This window comes from Symphalangus syndactylus, chromosome 18 (genome assembly GCF_028878055.3).
Source record: "Symphalangus syndactylus isolate Jambi chromosome 18, NHGRI_mSymSyn1-v2.1_pri, whole genome shotgun sequence".
NCBI lineage: Eukaryota > Metazoa > Chordata > Mammalia > Primates > Hylobatidae > Symphalangus > Symphalangus syndactylus.
The window spans coordinates 99,347,449-99,370,400 of record NC_072440.2 but is presented as its reverse complement, the minus strand read 5'-3'; the positions used below and the strand labels follow the sequence as shown (position 1 = coordinate 99,370,400).

At 37.8% G+C, this 22,952-nt stretch overlaps 1 long non-coding RNA gene across 1 annotated transcript in view; it reads right to left on the bottom strand.

The window, feature by feature from the left end:
* Positions 1-738: 738 nt before the first annotated feature.
* Positions 739-22,952, bottom strand: part of LOC129467844 (uncharacterized) — a 40,952-nt gene continuing 18,738 nt past the window's right edge. The window contains exons 5-6 of the long non-coding RNA XR_008652491.2: positions 15,044-15,125; positions 739-2,006 (exon numbers count right to left, since the gene is read on the bottom strand). This is a non-coding gene — a long non-coding RNA (uncharacterized lncRNA). The remainder of the gene's footprint in view (positions 2,007-15,043; positions 15,126-22,952) is intronic.

Below are 22,952 nucleotides of genomic sequence, written 5' to 3'. Positions count from 1 at the left end.
CTTTTCCAGGTGATATATCTTCAGATATTTGCAGACAATTATCATATCACATGATCTGACCTACATAAAGTGTAAATTTCTTAGAACATGGTCTGCTTCACTTTAGATATTTGGTTGTGCTGCCAGATTAACAATCTTGCCTGAATTAACAAACAAATTCAAATAACTGATCTACATTTCTGTAAATGACTATTTCGTCAAATTGAAAATTTACTACTGCAATAGGGCCAAATATCTGGACAAATGTGTTTTGCCTGAATTGCATGGAAAGCTTGGGATTGTTGTTTATAATATAAACAGTATTTAGACCATATATATTACAAAACTATAAGCAATTCTATATTTCTATTGTTTTTATCTTATTCATAAAAAGTATTGTCTAAATCAAGTTATTGCATCAATCCATATACAATTCAAATACAAAATTCTCATTCATTGATTTTTATATTATATGTACACAAACAGAATGTAACAAAATGTATGATACTTATTTCTGTATTTCTAAGATATTAGTATTCAAATATCATTCTACCAGTACATTCTCAGATTCTCTTTGAAACTGAAGTTGAATAGAATGCCAGATTTATCTCAGGTGCAAAAATACGGTTGTCAAATAAACAAACAAAAAGAACTAACACAAAACAGAGAATTAAGAAAATATCTCAGTAGCCCAAATAGCATTCCAGTTATATACATCCACACATGAGAAAGCATAAAATGAAATGGAGTTATTAGATATTCAGTCTGGAAAGAACTTTATTATTTCTCATAAAAGCTTAGGGGCAACATTAAGTACATTTCCAAAAAAATCTTGAGAGCACAGACTCATAATTTTGAAGCTCAAATAAGACTCCAGAGGTATATAAAGAGCACTGGACTAAGAGTCAAGATACCTTGGCTCAAGGTACAACTTTGCTATTTATTAGCTGGTCCTTGACACGACCAGGTTAGCAAGGTAGAAAGATTACAAAGGTTGGCATGAAGAAGGTAGGCTTGTATGAGTGACGGTGGATGATAACAAATCTGGGGAAATGAAATGAACTACAGACAGGACACATGTGAAATGCTTCAGAGTATGCAGCTTTTCCAATCAAGGAAAGCTTCGTGCAGGAGGCCAAACAGAACCTGAACACTGCAGTATGACCTCAGGGACTCATACCACTTTCTGAAATATCTAACAAAAATCACATTACTGCTGTTGCACTCTGAATTCCTAGAACTTATGCGTGAACCATTTCACTGCATTCATTTTCCCTGTGTTATTCTTTAACTAGCCTTCTTTCTTGATCACATTTCTAGGTCTGAGATATTTTCCTTTCAGTCTTTTCTGCATAAGCCCTAATTACATAGCTAGTTGTCCAGTAATGTCTGGGAAGAGAAAAACCTTAGGTTTGTCATCTCTCAGTAGGACACCCCGGCTAAAGCCCTCTGGACACAGCAAGGATGTTGTCTTCTCTCTCTTATAATCCTGTTGTATCTTCCACACATAGCATAATCAGCTATAAAGTTTTCCAATTCTTCAAAATAATTATTACCACATTTCTCAGAGATTTCCCAAGATTTCCTCAAAATTGGGAAGGTATTGATTCAGTTCAGTATTGATTCAGCTCAGTGTTGATTCAGTCTAGTATTGATTCAACTTCACTTTTGATTTTCAGTGGATGGGTGGTCTTCACATGTACTGGACAGACCCTCATTTAAATAAGATTTAGCAGCTACAAATCCAGTTACTGCATCAATCCACGTACGATTTATCTGTAGGTGAGCTCACAGTCCAAATGTGGACTGCCAGAAGTTGGGCAAAATGGAACTTGGTTCATTCTGCTGATTGGACCACTGGGAATTGTACTGAGAATTACCAGAGCTGCATATCCTCTATTCACTCCTCCAGCTACAGTCTCCCCTTTCCACTGTGGCCCAGGAGACAAACTTACATTCTACATTACCAATTTCTTTGAACTCTTGCATTAGAGTAGCTTCAGCCAATCAGAGAACCTAGAGGGACACTGAGGGAGGGAAAAGAGAAGTCTGAGGGTTTATCCATACAACCTCTGTCCGCCTCAGGCCCATGGCTTGAAAGTAGCTACATCTCTGCCAACACTCAGATTCTATGGGGCACCCTTCTCTCAGGGCTCCAGCACTCCAGGGTTCTGTAATTTTGCTTCCTCCTCTCTCCCTTCCAGGCCTACAGGCAGTAGCTGCTTCCTGCTATTGCGAGGCTCTGGAGCTAAGATGTAGCTGTGCCTCATTGGTTCCCTTCACTCTGCTCACAACTCCATTAACAAGCCATTTATAAACACCCTTTCTCATACCTTTGAACTCTATCTACAGATACCACAATGGTAAGAAAGACTGGTGAACATTTTGGAGGCAAACACACACCTGATGTTTCTGCAATTATGTTGGATTCAGAGCAAGAATACCTAGACCCTGTTTCTGGTTCTGTCACTTACCAGCTTTGTGATCTCAGCAGAGTTAATTATTAGGTTGGTGCAAAAGTAATTGTGTTTTTTTGTCATTTTTTTAATGGCAAAAACCACAATTACTTTTGCACCAATCTAATATCCCAGAGACTCAGCTTTATCATCTGTAAAATGGGAGTAATAAACTCTCAGCTTCCTTGTATGAGTTAAATTATATAAAAACTTAATATAACTATCTGTCACTTTTTCCTGAATTCCCATGTCCTTTGGTTTCTGATAACATTTGCCAAATAACAAAGTAATATGAAAGATGTTCCTACTCTTTATTAGTCTTAGCCACTCTCCAAGTATCTTCTGGGTTTACTTCTCACTTTCTTTTCTTTCCTCTAAACCCTAAAGAATCCTGTAAGCAACAACACTGGTATACGAACCCTGACCTAGTGGGCTCGATGTCTGTGTTTGTGAGGACCACCCAGGCTGGTCGCTGCCCACTCTGGGAAAAACAGGTTTCCATATACCCTACCTTCCTTGTGCCCACCAATAAATCCTTTATTTATACTCACTTTTCTAAAATGCAATTAGTTGGTGTGGACTGAGTGCCTTTTTGACTTTAAGACTTGCCTATGTATTTTCAGAGCTTTTAGAGGACTGCCTCTTTGGGCTGTCTCCAGGTTGGGCTACCAAGGGCCATCCTTGTAAGATTGCCATACTGACTGCACTAGATTTTTCCCTTCCTATTTATTTGGAGAAATTGAGGGAAGAATATTCTTATGACTTCTCTTCACACAAACAAGGCAAGCGAAAGTGTAAACTGCAGTATATGCTGGAAGTTGTTTGATAAAAATTCCTTTTAGGACAATCCAGTTGGATGGGATGAGAGCAGGCTTTTCATCGTGAGACTGACTTGAATTGCTTTGGGACCTGAGTATCCTCAACCATTCAGAGTTCTGTTTTTCTCATTTGTAAGATGAAAATAATAACGTGTACTTTGATGAGGAAGTCACCAATAAGAGAGGACTTTGGGAGCAATAAATAAGACAATGTATGAGAAAGTAAGCTGTACCGGGTCACCTGGTAAGCACTCAGGATGTGTTTTGTTAAGTTTAAATTTTTTTTTTTTTTTGAGACGGAATTTCACTCTTGTTGCCCAGGCTGGAGTGCAATGGCATGATCTCAGCTCACCACAAACTCCACCCCCTGGGTTCACGTGATTCTCCTGCCTCAGTCTCCCAAGTAGCTGGGATTACAGGCATGCACCACCACACCCGACTAATTTTGTATTTTGAGTAGAGACGGGGTTTCTCCATGTTGGTCAGGCTGGTCTCGAACTCCCAACCTCAGGTGATCTGCCTGCTTCAGCCTCCCAAAGTGCTGAGATTACAGGCGTGAGCCACTGTGCATGGACTATATTTATTAAAAGTTCATTTTTAGCCCCTTTTCTATATTTGAACAATTTCAACCAGGTTTCTAACCAGACACTTGTTTCTTGGCAATTTGATATGTTTATTATGCATGAATAGTAACAAAATAGATAAAAATTATCAATTATTTAAAAATGAATGATTTATTCAGAATTCATGTGCAGCCAAATATGAGTTTAATGGTTATGGCCCATTTAGTAAGCCAGGTGAAGCTGTAATGATAATGAGAGTAGCAATAGCTGTTGCTTATAGAGAGCTTCCTCAGTGTCAGACATTGTTGTAAATACCACCTATATTTAACTCACAGAAACCTCATAACAAAGCTATGATATAGCTATTATTACTCCCATGACCAGATGAGAACATTGAGGCTGTGGAGAATGACTTGTCCAAGTGTTTTAGGCTAAAAAAGGGGCTGCCCCACCCAAAGATGTTCACATCCTAATCCCTTGAACCTCTGAATATGTTACTTTGCGTAGCAAAAGGGACTTTGCAGACACAATTAACTTAAGAAAATTGAGTTGGGTAGCTCCTTTTAGATTATCCAGGTGGGCCAAATATAATCACAAGAGTTCTTATAAAGAGGGAGGCAAGAAGGTCAGAGTCAGGACTGTGTGTAATGATGAAAGAGAGGTTAGAGCGATGGATGTGGGAACATGAGCCAAGGAATGTGAGCAGTCTCTAGAAGTTGGAAAAAGCAAGGAAAAATAATCTCCGCTAGAGCCTCCTGAAGGAACTAAGTCCTGGCGGCACCTCAGTTTTAGAACACTGAGGCTGAGTTTGGATTTCTGACCTCCAGAACTATTAAAAAAAAAAGTTCTATTTTAAGCTACTAAGTTTTTAGTAATTTGTTAGAACAAAAATAGGAAACTAATAAATCAAGTGGCTCACCTGAGTTTACTCAATTCGTTTAAGAGTGGGAATAGAGGGAGCTTGAATTCTCATCAAGACAATTTGATTCCAAAATCTTTACCTTTAACCACTCTACACTATAATTCATTCTAAATTTGCTAGCTAATATTTAATTAATGTGAATAAAAATGTTCATCTCACTAAGCATTTGTGATAATTACTAAAAGTCCTGAAATGTGTTGTGGTAGACTGAAAAAAATGTGGCTGCAATATTTGTAGCTCATTCCATAAAGAGATGGCATCAGTTTCCTTGCCTCTGGAAGCCGGGCTATCTCGTGACTCACTCTGGCAATAGAATGGGGGCAAAAGTGATGTTGTGTGAATTCCTTGTGGCTTCTGCACTTGTGTCTTGGAATGCCTTTGCCATCATATAAACAAGATCAGTCTAGTCTACTGGAGGATGAGAGGCCACGTTGGAGACAACCAAGGAGACCCAGCCAATAGACAGAGCCAATTGCCAGACCTGTAAATGAGAACATTTTCAACATTTCTGCTCCAGCTGAAATTCTATCTCAATGCAGACGCATGATTAAGCCCAGCAAGTTGAGCAGAATGTTTCAGCCAACCCACAGAATCATGAGAAACAATAAACGGATTTTCGATATTAGCCACTAATTTTTAGGGTGACTAGTTATAAAGCAATAGATATCTGATAAACATATAAGGTGGTTACAATATGATTTATTTTCCTCTTTTAAAGTAAGAAAATACTCAATTTCTTAAAAGCCAGTGAGCAAAAGAGCAGCAAACATTGGTTTGATGCTGACTTAAATTAATTCCTTCTCTTAACTTCAGGTCCTGGAAAATATTAATATGTTAAATATGTCTTCAAGGGTGTTAGAAATCTTATGTATTTAGTTTTTTCAATAACCAGTCAGAATCTTCATTGTATGATAAGGAAATTGCGGCACAGAGAGATTGACTCATTTGTCTGAAGGCATAGAGCTAGAAAGAAGTTGAGAAGGGTTTGTAACCTAGATCTGTCTGGCACAAAAGTGCATTTTTCCCCCTAAACTCAGCTGAAAATGTTCTTAGCAGTCCCTACAGACAATATTTTGCTCTTGTAAATGTCTTCAACTAGTTTTCATCAGTGAGTGGAAAATAGCCAGTATACGATATTCTACAACATCTCCCTTAACATTCAAATCCACTGGTAACAGTTGCCAGGCAAAATGTCTTATGCTAAAATTACCTGTCTTATGAGAAGTTAAAACAGTTTTAAAGAGTCTTCTCCTCAACATGCCTTGTATTGTTAACTTTACTCATTTTTTCCCTTTCTGAAATATAATGTGAAGAAAATTTATATCTTAAACAGAAAGCTCTGGTGTTTTAAATTGCAATTGGAGATTCAAAACAATTGGAGAAGGAAAGGTACAGTCAGTTGAGATCATCTGTTATCCTTGCAGAATCCATTTGGAAGCATACACAGAACATGGGGGAGAAAAATCCTGGTTGTTTTCTGCCATTTTCCCTGTCTCTTGTTTTTATCCTGTCACCATTTTCAATCAAACAGAGTATATGAGAACATTGGCCTTGATTCAGAAAAAGAATGGAAGAATGTCTAAAACATATGAACATCCTTCTCTCAGAAAGAGCTGTTCACAATCCATACAATGTGATAAACTGAATTATTTTGCTATAGAATCATTAATAATATTCTTTGTTTTTCTCTTAAAAGAGTACTTCCTATACACTAATTACAAAATAAAAATTAAAAGAGAGTAAGTAAGGAAAAAATTAGTTATTGTATTAATTTGTCTTCATGCTGCTGTTAAAGACATACTGGAAACCAGGAAGAAAAAGAAGGTTAATTAGACTTACAGTTCCATATGGCTGGGGAGTACTCAGAATCATGATGGGACATGAAGGGCACTTCTTACATGGTGGCGGCAAGAGAAAATGAGGAAGAAGCAAAGCAGAAACCCCAGATAAACCAATCAGATCTCATGAGACTTATTCACTATCATGAAAATAACATGGGAAAGGCTGGCCCCCATGATTCAATTACCTCCCCCTAGGTCCCACAACACATTGGAATTCTGGAAGATACAATTCAAGTCAAGATTTTGGTGGAGACACAGCCAAACCATATCATTCTGCCCCAGCTCCTCCAAATCTCATGTCCTCACATTTCAAAACCAATCATGCCTTTCCAATAGTTCCCCAAAGTTTTAACTCATTTCAGCATTAACTCGAAAGTCCATAGTCCAAAGTCTCATCTGAGATAAGGCAAATCCCTTCTGCCTATGAGCCTGTAAATAAAAAATAAGCTAATTACTTCCTAGATACAATGGGGGTACAGGTATTGGGTAAATACAGTTGTTCCAAGTGGGAGAAATTGGCCAAAACAAACGGGTTACAGGCTTCATGCATGTCTGAAATCCAGCGGGGCAGTCAAGATCTCCTTTGACTCCAGGTCTCACATCCAGGTCATGCTGATGCAAAAGGTGGGTTCCCACGGTCTTAGGCAGCTCAGCCCCTGTGGCTTTGCAGGGTACAGCCTCCCTCCCTGCTGCTTTCACAGGCCGACATTGAATGTCTGTGGCTTTTCCAGGCACATGGTGCAAGCTGTCAGTGGATCTACCCTTCTGGCCACCACTGGAGGATGGTGGCCAACATCTTACAGCTCCATTAGGCAATGCCCCAGTAGGGACTCTGTGTGGGGGCTCTGATCCCATATTTCTCTTCCACACTGCCCTAGCAGAGGTTCTCCATGAGGGTCCCACGCCTGCAGAAAACTTTTGCCTGGGCATCCGGATGTCGGAGGTTCCCAAACCTCAATTCTTGACTTTTGTGCATCTGCAGGGTCAACACCATGTGGAAGCTGCCAAGGCTTGGGGGTCCACCCTCTGAAGCCACATCCCGAGTTCTATATTGGCCCCTTTCAGCCACAGCTAGGGCATCTGGGACACAGGGTACATGTCCCTAGGCTGCACACAACACAGGGACCCTGGGCCCAGTTCACAAAATCACTTTTTCCTCCAGGGCCTCTGAGCCTGTATGGGAGGGGCTGCCGTGAAGTTCTCTGACATGGCCTGGAGACGTTTTCCCCATGGTCTTGGGATTAACATTAGGCTCCTTGCTATTTATGCAAATTTCTGCAGCTGGCTTGAATTTCCTCTCAAAAATAATGGGATTTTCTTTTCTACTGCATCATCAGGCTGCAAAGTTTCTGAACGTTTATGCTGTTTCCCTTTTAAAATTGAATGCCTTTAACAGCACCCAAGTCACCTCTTGAATGCTTTGCTGCTTAGAAATTTCTTCCACCACATATCCTAAATCATTTCTCTCAAGTTCAAAGTTCCACAAGTCTCTAGGGCAGGGACAAAATGCCACAGTCTCTTGGCTAAAACATAACAAGAGTCACCTTTGTTCCAATTCTCAACAGGTTTCTCATCTCCATCTGCAACCACCTCAGCCTGGATCATATTGTTCATATCACTATAAGCATTTTTGTCAAAGCCATTCAACAAGTCTCTGGGAGGTTCAAAACTTTCACACATTTTTCTGTCTTCTTCTGAGCCCTCAAAACTGTTCCAAGCTCTGCCTGTTAGCCAGTTCCAAAGTCGCTTCCACATTTTGGGGTATCTTTTCAGCAATACCTCACTCTACTGGTACCGATTTACTCATAGTCCAACATATAGAGCTGATTTTCCTTTATATATTAATATATTTTATTTCAGCTTTTAATATAATCTGGACACCATTTTTTACGTTGAAGAGCTAATTTTGTATCTTTAATTTTTCTTATTATGACATAAGCTTTTCAAGCTTATTATAAACTCTTTATAGAGGTCAATGTAGTTTATCATGTGGTGGTACACCTCCCCTCTGCTTGAGAACATTAAAAGATATTGAGGGGGCTTTTGGCTGTAACGGTGATTGAGGGTCCACTGGCATTTAGCACCAGGAGCTCAGGAATGCTAAACCTCTTGCAATGTGCAAGACAGTCTTGACATTTAAAAATAATTTATCTATCCAAGTACATTAATATCTCAATTGAGAATACTGAATGTGGACATTATTATGATTTTTATAACTAATCCCTTGCTAGTGAGAAGGCTAAATGGCACAGCCACTTTGAAAACAGTTTGTCCTTGTCGCACTAAAGCTAAACATAGTTTTACCATACAATAAAGCAATTTCAATTCCAGGAATTTACTCAACTGATTGAAAATTGACACACAAAACCTACATACGTCTGTTTATAGCAGTTCTTTGATAATCATCAAAAACTGAAACAACAAAGGTGTCCTTCAGTAGGAGAATAGATAAACAAATGCTTCATCTATACAACAGAGTACTATTAAGTTACAAAAAGGAATAAACTATCAAGCCACATGAAGGCATAAAGGAATCTTAAATGCACATTGCTAAGTGAAAACACCAATCTAAAAAGACTACATAATTTATGATTCTATTCATATGACATTATGGAAAAGGAAAACTATAGGAACAATAAAAAGACCAGTAATTTTCAAGGGTTGATAGGTGAAACAAAGGACTTCTTTTTTTTTTGATAGTGAACTATTGTTTACAGTAAGATAATAGTAGATAAATAACACAAAGCATTTGTAGAAACCTATTGAAATTATAGCATAGAGAGCAAACTTTAATGTGTGTCAACTAAAAAAATAATAGAAAATGAAGAATTTAAGGATGGATTGCAAACTTTGACAAAATAACCTAACTGTAGTTTAAATGTATGAAATAACCTCACTGAAGAGGGTGAGAGAAATCTGTAAGACTAAAGGCAAAAAATAACTGTATAAAAGCTTTGTATTCTAGTTGAAAAGTTGTTTCCCCCAGGAGTACAGGTTAACAATTCTGACACCATTGTACATTTCTGCCAGAATTGAATAATTAAGTAAATGGACGGAAGACAGTGCAAGCCATGTTTCCCACTGTTTCAGGGAGAGGTTAAGACAAGCAGGAAGAGAATGTTAAACTGATCTTTGTGGTAATGGAGTAGAGTTGCCAACATCAGTAAGAACTCCTGTTTAGATAAATATAAATCGTTACATATAAAAATAAAGATATGTGTGTATACATAAGGGGTGAATATACACACATTTATGTTTATGAATTGTCATGAAAGAGGACCTAGAAGCCATGACTGTCAGTAGCAATGAGGACACCTGGCGTACAGATTTTGGTTTTTGATTTGATTCTCCAGTGAAAGAAACTATGGCTCCTTGGAGAAATAAATGGCTGATTCCAGAACTTGGTCAAAAAATGCACAGGATGAGCCTGGAGCATCTTGTAGCATCAGTAAATAAGAGAGTTCTCAGAAAAAAAAAAAAAAAAAAAAAAGGAGGAGAGAGAAGAAGAGCCTACAATATTGTGGGTATATATATATTAAAAAAAAAGTCAACTGTGGCCAGTTGCGATGGCTCAAGCCTGTAATCCCAGCACTGTGGGAGGCCGAGGCTGGTGGATCACTTGAGGACAGAAGTTTCAGAACAGGCTGGCCAATATAGCAAAACCCTGTCTCTACTACAAATAAAAATAATAATTAAAAAAAACAGCTGGGCATGGTGGTGCAAGCCTGCAATCCCAGCTACTTGGGAGGCTGAGGCAGGAGAATTACTTGAGCCCGGGAGGCAGAGGTTGCAGTGAGCCAAGATTGCACCACTGCACTCCAGCCTGGGTGACAGGGCAGTACTCTGTCTCACAAAACAAAATAAAACAAAACAAACAAAAAACTAACTGAGAGAGCAACAATGGCCAAAACTCAATTTGAAAAACAAAATTAAATAGTTTGAATTATAAACCAAATTGTCTCTCCTCTCTGATTCCCAAATGTATTTCTTTTTAATTTATTATTTATATTTAACTTTTATATTTTAACATTTTTAAATCTTTATGTATATCAGTATGTACTTATGGATATATATTCATATAAGTACATATAAATAAGTGATTTAATAAGCTTAAAAAACAGAGAAGAGCGAGATTTTCCATGCAGAAAAGCCCGAAATAATTTATGTTGATCCTCTCCCTCAAGGTGGTAAAGCATAACTCCCTGCTCCTTAAGCCTGGACTTGTACTTAGTGACTTCATTTCCAACAGTACAGTATGGAAAAAAGAAAATAGAGTTACTTTAGTGAGGAATCCCGACCAACACTATTTCAGCTAAGTGAGCAAGGTCAACATCAAGAGTGAGCAGTCATGGTGATACAAGGCATCGTTCATACGATGTGATGAGAAGGACGCTTTACCTTCATGGTCTTCCTCCCCAAATCACATAACGCCAAGTCTAGTAATGAGGAAAATATCAGGTAAACCCTAATTGAAGGACATTTTACAAAATACCTGATGAGTACTGAAAACTTTCTAGGTTATCAAAAATCAGGAAATCTGAACAAACTTGGACTTAACGAATAATTATTCATCCATTTTTGGCTCATAATTGTAACTCGGGTACCATATGAGGATATGTCACTAATGGGGGAAATTGGTTGTGGGTCTCTGGGAACTTTTAGTACTATTCATGATTTTTCTGTAAATCTAAAACGATTCTTTCTCTGTCTCTCTCTCTCTCTCTCTCTATATATATATATATACACACACATATATATACACACATATATATACATATATATATATGTAACATATGTAAACTCAGGAAAGCAATATGACTTCTCTAGGTAGCATTTTGTAAATTTTGGACGATCCCTCTGTTGTTCACAATAATCGGTAAGACATTATTCGAATTTAATGGGACAAAGACAGGATTGGGTTGCCAATTGTGAAATTACCAAACACACCCCTGCCCTCAACCTTTCGCCCATTCATGTAGGTAAAACAAACAAACAAAAAAAATTATTTAGGAATAAAAACCCAACCTCATTTTACATGTAAGTACAAAGTAATGTTTTCATGGTTTTAATATGCAATATATGAAGATATTCTTTTCTGTACTGAGGGAAGATTGTAAACTATTTTGTTTGAAACTTTACTAAGACATGCTGTTCACTCTATTGGAAAATCCTGTAAACAAAGGCATCTGTGCGAATGAAATTTGAATATCTAATACAAAACAGAAGTTAGTTTGTGTTTGTAGCTATCACATATACAGTGATGCTATACTTATGCACAAATACCTAATACATTATATCTTTTATGGTGGTTATTTTTCAGTATTCATGTCTTAAAACATCTATTATTTGTCATAACTGCCTGTTACTTTTTTTTATGTTATATGAAAAATTCTACTTACTTTTTGAAAACTTGTATATAAGTAGGTAATATAACTTATCCATTATACTTCCAGATAACAAAGAAAGTATTCAACTATTTATTATAAAACGGCTTTGGATCTGATTGCATTGAATACCATTAACTTCACATAATAAACTGAACTAGGGACAGAAACTTTGACAGAGACAACCAATTGTCTACCAAAACTGTCAACTACTGTTCTATAGTATGCAGTTGTTTCTGGGAAGTGCTTGCCCAGAATGGAACAATATTGTCAAACACTTCCTGCTTCTAAGCAAGCTGATGTGACAGTTTTCAGCACTGTAATATTGCAAAATGGGTTAGCCTTCCCTACCTCCCCATGCCCTGGCTAGAAATCAGGAACTTCATAGATTTGGGCATGGATCAGTTACAAGTTAGAAAGAACCAAATCCCAGAATTAAGAAGGTGAAGACTCTCTGACCACCAAGGTACATCTATGTTGGACTCTCTAAGAGGGAAAAATTAACTTCTATTTTGATAAGTCATTGCAATTTGGAGAATTTTGCTATAACAATAATCATTACCAAACTAACACACAGAATCCATGTTTATCACTGACTAAATTGAGAAAGCCACTTACTGGGTCTTCTTTTTTTTTTCTTAATCTTTAAAAGGAAGTAAAACATAATAAAAACCTTATGGGGCTATTGTGGGATTTAAGTAAGATCATACTTAGAAAAAAAGCACTTGCACTTAGTAAGCCTAACTTAAGTTGCCTGGGGCATTGCCCTTTTTATTCCAATTTGTATATTTATTTACCTGCAATTTAACTTCTAACATCCAATAATGAAACCTAGACCTCAATTTCATTTAACTACACTAGGTTGTAACTAAGGCTCTGAAATGTATCTGTCAAATCCCCAGATTGCCAGGTCATAAGGTCTCCTTTTTTGTTCTTTCTATTAAATGTGTCATTTGAAATATAGATAGCCATCACTTTCTCTCTGAATCATGTCTCATAGAGGAGGGACTGTTGGACATTTTGCTTCACTCCTTTATCAGAAAAATATATCATTTATTTCGTGACCAAAATGGTAATTGTTACTAATGTGCATCACGTTTTCCCCAAACTGTGGAGAATTTACATCATTCATGCACTGTAGATGTAGAAAAGGTTCAAGGTTCAAATCCTGTTTAAACCTCTTGCATAAGCTCCCAAGGGGGCTTCCAGACTGCGTTTTTGCTCATGATGAAAATACAAGCATTTGTTTAAAAACTATGTAGAAGCTATGAATATGGAAATGATGAGGCTAATGCCAGTGGATGCGTCAGCCACTCAATGTTTTATTCAGAGCCATGGCTCACAGATCCAGAGACCTTGCGACACACCCTTGCCTGAAATGCCATGCTGCCTATGGGCAAGAGTCAGCAAGCACTTTCAAATAGAGTGCTTTGTTGTCAAATAATACCTATTTCAAAATTTCCCAGATGACCAATTTTGGAAGCAAACAAAGTTGCCAAAAGTTAAGAAGGAGTCTGTATAGCTGGTCAAAAATCTTTAAATTTTTCTATCTGATCACAGTAAGTATTTTCTGCACACTATGAAAACAACAATTGCACTTATTTACATTAAAGACACGGGAAGCAAATAGTTTGATTGCATATTAAGAATTTCTCAAGCACTTCAATTGATCATTTTCTCTTCATCTTAACATTGTGCAATGATGCACTGTTTCCTACAGAAATGGCTTCAAATTATTTGGGGCAAAAAATGTCTTTGAATAGTTCATCACAGTTTTGTAGGTCATCTTCCTTTCTCCCTCTTCCCAAAACATAATTGTATATGTAGGCAAAATATATGACACTTCGGGTAGCTTATGAACTCTTAACATCAGCACATGGACTCTAGCATCGGATCCACTGGCCTTCTGGGTAAAGGTCCACCTACCTGCTCAGCCTGCTTTCAAATTCTTTTATTTGCTCCTTACCTTCCCAAGCAGATCCTTCTCACTTTGCTCACCCTATGCCCCCTTCACCTCTAGGTGACCACACACCACATCAGTCTCTGAATACACTGACACGTTCATGCATCTGTGCCTTTGCACATCCCATTCTCGACCTGAAAAAGCCATCTTCTCACCATCATCTGATTCATTTGTTATTCTTCAATACATTACCACAGATTCCTTTTCTTCCATAAAACCTAGTTTTCCATGTACTTTTTCTTGCTACCTTCTCTGTGCCGTGATAGCACAGTCTGTGCACCTCTGTTCAAGCACTCATCACTCTATACCATATTCATTCTGGCTCCTTCCAGGCATGGAATGAATTCTATTAAAGTCTGTGTCCCTAATCTCCAACATATAGTGTGTTATAAATAGAGATGATCAATGAAAGTCTGTAGAATGAATGAATGAATGAATGATGGAATGGCCTCTCTTACATTTTGAAGACAGAGAAGGACTTAGGCTTAAATGTGAACAATTGAAACAAATAACAGATCCCAGTATCACCAGCAAAGCCTTGGTGTGCTTTACTGAAGAACAGCAAGTGCCAAGTTAATTTAATTGGATTATTTCAGATCAAATAAGAGGCAAGGTCAAGAGAAGAGAACAGAAGCAAGCAAAGTGTCAATGTTAGATTAAAACATAGTGGCCAATAAAATCATCAGGTGAAAAATGAATGCTAATTTTCATGGTGTTCAACCAGTCTTTATGAGATGAAAACAAGCTGCAGGCACACTTTTTTTTTTTTAAGTAAAAACAAACCTAATAAGCAGAAAGACTGAGTTGAGCCCCTAGGGGAGGAGTGGGTTGCTGTTCTCATTAGGGTGTGGAAGCTGGGTAACAGCATATATTTCTTTACAGATCTCTCTCTCTCACTAACAGAAGAGTGAAAGAGAAGACGTTAGAATATAAAGATAGAGCAGGTTTCCACAGCTATATCCTGCCCTCACCTTCATTAAGCCTCCAGCCCCTCCAGGCCTAGTGTGAACCTATTATCTTTTAGCACAGAGTTCCCATGTCAAATGCTGACGAAGAGGGTTGGCAAGCAATAAAGAGAAATCAGGAGGCCTGAATTCCAATATGTGCTGTAACTTACCTGCTTGTGGAATGCTTGGTATGTTACACTTGCTATCCCCAATTTCTTTTTCAAGCTGGGCCATCATGTCTCTCTCACTGGACTGAAAGAAGGAGAAAACAGGAAACTGGGCACTCCTGGAGAGTGCCTCTTTCCTCCTGGGCAGAGGCTGAATTCTATTAATATTTATGTTTCTAACCTCTAACATAAAGTCTGGTATATGTAGAGACGATCAGTGATAGTCTGTAGAATGTACATTTATTATATTGTATACTGCCGAGTCCATGTATGTACCCTTCATAAAAATAGGAGCTCTTTGAAGGCAGGAACCAATTTTTACTTAATTTTACTTTCTAAGATCCTGGAATATAATAGATAATAAATGCTCACTGAAATGAAAAAGGAGGTATTCAGTGAACACCCAGTATAAAAATAAATTATTTACTATGATAGTTCCTGAAGATTACAAGAAACAAAGCATGGTTTATTGATGTATAAGAAGATTGGCATCTTCCTATGTAGACAAAGAAGGCTACCTGGAAGGCATTAGCAAGCAATATGATATGGCATATCAATAAGTCCTTGTCTTAGCACAGGCTGCTCTAAAAATATCGTAAACTGGGTGTCTTAAACAACACAAATTTATTTCTTATAGTTCTGGAAGCTGGAAGGTTAAGGACAGGGTGCCAGCATTGTTAGAGTCCTGATGAGTACCCCATTTCTGGTTTATAGACACCCATCCTGTGTATGCTTATATGACAGAGAGAGGGATAGCTAGCTTTCTAGCATCTTCTTATAAGAGCACTAATCCCATTCATGATGATTCCAGTTTCATGGACTAATTATCTCCCAAAGACCCCACTTCCTAATATCCTCACATTGTGATGAGGGTTTCAACATATGAATTTCTGGAGAGAAGACACAAATATTCATATTCAGTCCATAGCAATCCTAATGATTTAGAGCAGGAGATATTTGTTAAAGTATAATAATTGGGCAAAGTGGAATTTCAGTCCTTGGTTCATACATACCTTTTCAAATACCTTTTTAGGTAAATGAAAAATATCTTCCAATGACAAAATATTTCTAAATTTATCAAATACGTTATTCTCCCACTTCATCAGGTAAATTATATGAATGTGACTTTAATCCACTGGATGGAAGTTCTTTGAATTCCAGACACAAATACAGAAGCACAGTTACTAGTTTAATTGAAACATCTGTTTTCAACTTCCTGAAAGGAACAGAAGAGTTTGCCAATGTACATACATATTTGAAGCAGGGCTTGTATTGCACACATGGATACAATATGCATTTGTAAAAATTTTCCAAGTGGTCTAATATCCCATTCAGGAAAAAGGTGATGGAAGAATGTGATACAGGAAAATGAGTTAGTCCTGCAACCCCCTTTTAGGAATTCAAGTTTCTAAGAGAGAGCAGAGATTACTGCTTAATAGTCAGTGTAAACCAGCTGCTGGCCATGTGACCAAATGTTTACCTATGGGTAATGTTTCTCCTTGAATAACCCCATTTCTCAGAAAGGAACAAAAGTCTCTAGTTCAAGTGGAGGGATAAGTTTGGATATAAGGTTCCATAGTTCCAAATTCTGGCCTATTTTCTTTTACTAATTTATTCAATGACTTTGACAAAGCACCTCATCATTTCATCATTCTGGATCTCAGGTTTTTCATCTGCAAATTAAAAATTGCTAACAGGAACTGGGTCAAGGTCTCTGGACTCTAGAGCTCTTGAAATGATAATAGTCTTTAAATCAATAAGCAGGTAGCCAATCTCCAAATAACTGAGAATGCAACCCATATTTCCTAAACAATATCCTAATTGTCTTAACAAGTTAATCACCTGGCACTTATTACAATCTCTACATTTTGGGTAGAGATTTATAGATGCAAGGACAGGGAAAAGCTAAAACTATTTTCTGACCTGAAGAAAATAAAGCAAAAGAAACACAAAATGAAAGCATCCTAAGAATTTATGTTGGATCTTAACCCTGGTCATATTAATCCACTGAGCAATAGGACAGACCAAAAAGGATCTGAGCCTAGCACCTCACCATGCCTCTCAGCATGCTATGTCACCAAGAACACTGCCAGAATTAAGTAATTAGTTAATATAGGTAACTGTGATATGATCTGGCTCTGTGTCCCCACCTAAATCTCATCTCAATTTGCAATCCCCAAACCTTGAGGGTGAGACCTGGTGGGAGGTGATTGGATTATGGGGTCGGTTTTCCCCATGTTGTTGTCATGATGAGGGAGTTCTCAGGAGGTCTGATGGTTTTAAAAGTGGCAGTTTCCCCTTCTCTTTCTTTCTCTTCTGCCACCTTGTGAAGAAGGTGCCTGCTTCCCCTTCACCTTCCACTATGATTGTAAGTTTCCTGAGGCCTCCCCAGCCATGTTGAACTGTGAGTCAATTAAATCTACTTTCTTTATAAATTACCCAGTCTCAGGTAGTATCTTTATAGCAATGTGAGAACAGATGATTACAACATGTTACTTAACTTATGTGAGCTTTAGTTTTCTTGTTTACATTAAAGGGAAAATAATGACTATTCTCCTGTTAAGTGTTAAATAAAACCCGTAAGTGAAGGATCTAGCATAGTACCTGCAGGGCATGGTAGATTAAAAATATAGTTGGTTTTACCATGCTACAGAATTGCCTTTGCAAAACAATTCCTTTTAATGAAATGTGGCCTAATATCACTCTGCTTTCTAGACCTTTATAGCTGCCTTTTCTTGCTGTGCCTACTGTTAGCAACAGGTACTTAGGTTTGCTTGAAACTTCCTAGCCATATTTTAAAAACCAAAAATCGTATCCTTAACATGGGGTCCTGAGATCTATTTCTGTGTATTTTCATTCATCTCTGGCCCCGAGGCCACTCACTTATAGGCATCTGATTTTCTCTAAGCCCTCTGATGTTGTCCAGGGAAGGACACACCTCAGGAGAGACAAATGAGGCAAGAAAATGGCAAGAGTTTTTTCTGAAAGGTCATGGAAGAAAATGTACAGACCAGTCTGTGGCATGACTGACCCACTGAGGGGAGCAGAGGTGGCACCTGGGCCGACACCTTGGAGGGAGGTAGATGCCCTGGGTGGGTACGAGGAGGTGGAGGTGAGGAAGACATAGTGGCAGTGGTCAGGCTTCATACTGCTCTTCAAAGCACTGGAAACTCACAGAGCAACCAGAAACAGATTCCTCCAAGATCTCTGTCTCTTCACAAACATTTTTGCCAAGCATTCAAAGGAACTAAAGGCTTGTGATCCAAATCAGAGGCTTATGAACTCCCTTCAATTTCTGGTAGACCTTTGAAGGAAATGGATGCAAACATATTCTGAAAAACTCCAAAGTACAGGAAAAAAAAAGAGAGTGAAAGTTATGAGGATGATTTCAACTCCACCTAACAGAAGTTTCACACAGAGCTGTCTGCAATGGGCGAGGTACACTGAGGATCTATTTAGTACAATGTAATTACTCATCAGTTTAGCCCAGAAGTTGACAATCAAATTCAAATATCACATAAAGGGTGAAACAGATTTCTAATTGGTACTTGGCAACTTTGAGTTTCTAATGTTCTTGGCTTTTTTCTAAAATGAACATATAGTAGCCAAATAGGTATTAGGAGCCTTTATTCTTTCATCTCACACTCTTTCCAGGTGATATATATATTTTCAGAGTTTCAGCAACCCACAGATGTCTTACTCCTCTGTTGTCTCTGGAATTTAGACCTGCATATCCAGTGCTTGTGGGGCATCTCCACAAGTGAGTCCCACAGGCACTGCAAACAACATATTCAAAATTAAAATGTGAAGAATTACTTAATGGGCACAGTACACATTATCTGGATAATGGTTACACTAAAGCCCAGACTTCATGACTATGTAATACATCTATGCCACAAAACTGTACTTATACTTCTTAAATTTACACAAATGAAAAATACAGAGAGAGAAAGAGAGACTAATGCTGAGAATAGCTCCTACATTTCAATTCCTTTTTAGCAGAATCAAAGGAACCAAAGACTGTATTTCCCAGACTTCTTTAAAACGACCATCACAGATGTGAAAATGGTGCAAATTTGGTAGCATGGCATTTATAGAGATACACAGGAAAGGACATTTGTCTTTCTCCCTTCTAAAGTTGTCCTCGTGTACCTCAGCTTAGAGCCAGCTTCTTTTAGGAATTTTGCAAGAACCTAATTACCTTTATTAAATCCTGTTTTGTTTTAACTAGTGTGGATCCTTTTTTTCTTCAATTAAATCCTGACCAATGCAATATTATGATAATATTTCATACTACATCTAAATCTGCTTCTTTTAATGTCTTCCTTGCCTTGCTAAATGGTACCACCAAACACAGACATCCAGCCATACAACTGGGATATTAACTTTCGAGAATCAAATCTGATTCCACCTTCCCTATGAAAACCTTTCCTTATTGATCTAGAGAAAGGATGTGACCATTCCTTGTGTGTGTGTGTGTGTGAGACAGACTTGTACCACAGTGTTATAATTTTACTAATTTGTTCTCGTGTTCCTTTTCCCATTTTACTATAATGGAGTAGATGTATTAAATGTACTTATTAAATTCCTAAATTTATTAAAATATTAAGGCTCAAAGACATATTGTTTTTATAACCTGGGGTCATAGGACCCCTGAAGATCACTGTATATTTTTGTGCATACAATGTGTTTTTTTCTCAGAAGAAATAGTCCATACATTTCACTGACTGTAGTTTTGTTAAATGAATAAAACAAATTTTAAGCATAGGAATGTAATTAATGCCGGGCTAATAGCAAGTCACATACTTCGAAGTTGCCACAAAGAGGATACATTGACATGGAAAGGTTCTGCTCACACAGATGTCCCTCATTACAGCATTGTTCATGGGCTTGTTAAATATTTGTCTCCTGATACAGAAACCGAGCTGCATGAGGGCAAAGAGTGATATACCCACTGTCTTCTGAGTATCTGGCACAAGGTGTGGCAAGTACTAAATGGTTTTGAAGGAATAAATGAACACATTCTCTGAAATACCACATGCATTCATCAATCAAGGTTTTCTTGAGAGTAATTACAAAATTTGAATTAAAAAACATCAGTGTAATAAGAGTATATTTGTGGTGGGCAGCTTCAGAGATAGTTTTCAATAATCCCAACTTTCTACTGTTCACACTCTTGAGTGTGCACGGAACATAATGAGGAGAATAACTTACTTTTAATGGCAAAGTGATGAAGTGTCACTTTTATGGTTAGGTTGTAAAAGATCGTGGTTTTCTGGTGTCCTCCCTGGCTTCTCCCACATGCTGGTTGTGATAGGGAGGATGACGTGACAAGGAACTGAGGGAAGTTTCTGTCCAACAGCCAGCAGGGAACTGAGGCCCTCAGGCTTACAGTCCTGAAGGAACCAAATCCTGCTAACAGCCACGGGGTGAGCTTGGAAGCAGGTCCTACCCCAAGTGAACCTTGAGATCACTGTGGGCCTGGCTGAGTCCTTGATTGCAGCCTTGTAAAGGAACCCAAAGCAGAGGACCCAGCTAAACCATTTCCAGATTTCTGACTTGCAGAGTCTATGTGATAATGTTTATTTTTTAAGCCACTGAACTTGGGAGTAATTTCTCCAGTAGGTAACTAATACAGTGTTTCTATATTTTGCACATAATTAAGAAATAAAAATGGGGAAAAGAATATACAGGCAAATACTATTGCCATGATAGATTGTTTTTCCTCTGACATGCTAATCGTACCATATAGATCCAGTGTTTGTGGAAGTGCATGTAACAGAAGCATGGCATAGTGGAAAGAATTGATTTTTTTTTTAGAATGAGTCTGTTTGACTTTTGGCAAATTTCCACATGAGTTCCTAGGCCTATTCCGTCTTTCACAGCTCTAAGAATTGTGGGGGAACATGATGATAATTCTTGCATCCTAGATTTATTAAAATATTAAAGCTCAAGGAGATATTGTTTTTATAACCTGGGGTCATAGGACCCCTGAAAATCATTGCATATTTTTGTGCATATGATGTGCTTTCCCTCTGAACAAATAGTTCATGCGTTTCACTAAATACTCAAGGAATTATGTATTCACATAACATATTTTAAAATACTGATTTATTCTAATCCTTTTATTTTATATGGAAACACCAATTCTTTTTTTTGTTTTGTTTTTTTTTTTTGAGACGGAGTCTTGCTCTGTCCCCCAGGCTGGAGTGCAGTGGCGCGATCTCGGCTCACTGCAAGCTCCGCCTCCCGGGTTCACGCCATTCTTCTGCCTCAGCCTCCCGAGTAGCTGGGACTACAGGTGACCGCCACCACACCTGGCTAATTTTTTGTATTTTTAGTAGAGACGGGATTTCACCGTATTAGCCAGGATGATCTCCATCTCCTGACCTCGTGATCCGCCCGCCTCGGCCTCCCAAAGTGCTGGGATTACAGGCGTGAGCCACCGCGCCCGGCCAGGAAACACCAATTCTTAAGAAGAAATAATTTATATCATACTATACAGCTAGTTAGTATCAGATATAAGGAAATGTAAGTCTTCAAATTAGTTACTGCTTCTGCCATTTCCTTAGGTTTTTGGTTTGCATGTTTTTTACTATACTCTCTCAACTTGTAAAGGTTAGAAGGCACACACAGTATCATTAATGTTATCTAATTAATCTGGTAAATAATTTTTCATTCAACCACATGTTTATTGGGCTCCTGTTATGTACCAGACACAGTTCTAGGTGCTGAGAATACATCAGGAAACAAAACTCATTTACTGTCCATGTATAGCTTAAATTATAGTGAGGGTAAGTTCATTTTCACACTGCTATAAAGAACTTCCCAAGACTGGGTAATTTATAAAGGAAAGAGGTTTGGTTGACTCACATTTCAGCATGACTGAGGAGGCCTAAGGAAACTTACAATCATGGTGGAAGATGAAGGGGAAGAAAGGCATCTTCTTCACAAGGTGGCAGGAAGAAGTGCCGAGCGAAGAGGAAAGAGCCCCTTATAGAACCATCAGATATCATGAGAAGAAATATCACGAGAACAGCAAGGGGGAGACCACCCCCATGATTCAATTACTCCGCCTGGTCTCTCCCTTGACATGTGGGAATTATGGGGACTGTGAAGATTATAATTCAAGATGAGATTTGAGTGGGGACACAAAGTCTAACCCTATCATTAACAGAAACAGAAAAATTCATAAGCAAATAGATAATTTAACTTTAGATGATACTTTGTCATTTGGGTCATCTTAAGTGTGGCTGCTTTTCTTCATGGGATAAGGGTTACGCTTTATTTCTCTGACTCTTGAAAAAAAGGAAAAGGCTTTATACCAGAAAGACTCCCTGAAATCATGCTGTTCCTTTATTTACAGTGGAAATGCCCAGTGTCCACAGTGCCCTAAAGAGAGCAGAGAAATTAGCTTTTATAGGAAATGACATTTGGAATATGAGATTTAATCCAACTGAATACAATTATCTCTTTGAACAGTGACCAATAAAAATCAATTCCATTGTGATAATATTTTTATTTGCTCTATTTTAGGGTTGTCCTTAATCACTTGCTCAGACAAAAACAAGTCTCCTGAAAAACTAAAGATTCAAACGGGTAGATATGGCCTCCTGAAAATTACCAAGAAAATAAAATTTTACAAACTGTCTACACCACTAAGGATGAATTATATCTGTTAATGCCTGTTTAAAAATAGACTGTTTGAAAGTGACTTTCTTTTTATGAAATAGTCATTGAAAATCAAGAGAGATATAGTTTTACCAGTTAAGATTTTGAAATAAAAATGGTGATAACATGAAAAATGGATTAAGGAGTTTAAAGAGTTTATATGGCAAAAATGCAAATATTTAAATTTAAGAAAATTAAGATGAGGAGAAGACATTGTGATCAAGTAGTGTAGGAAATAAGA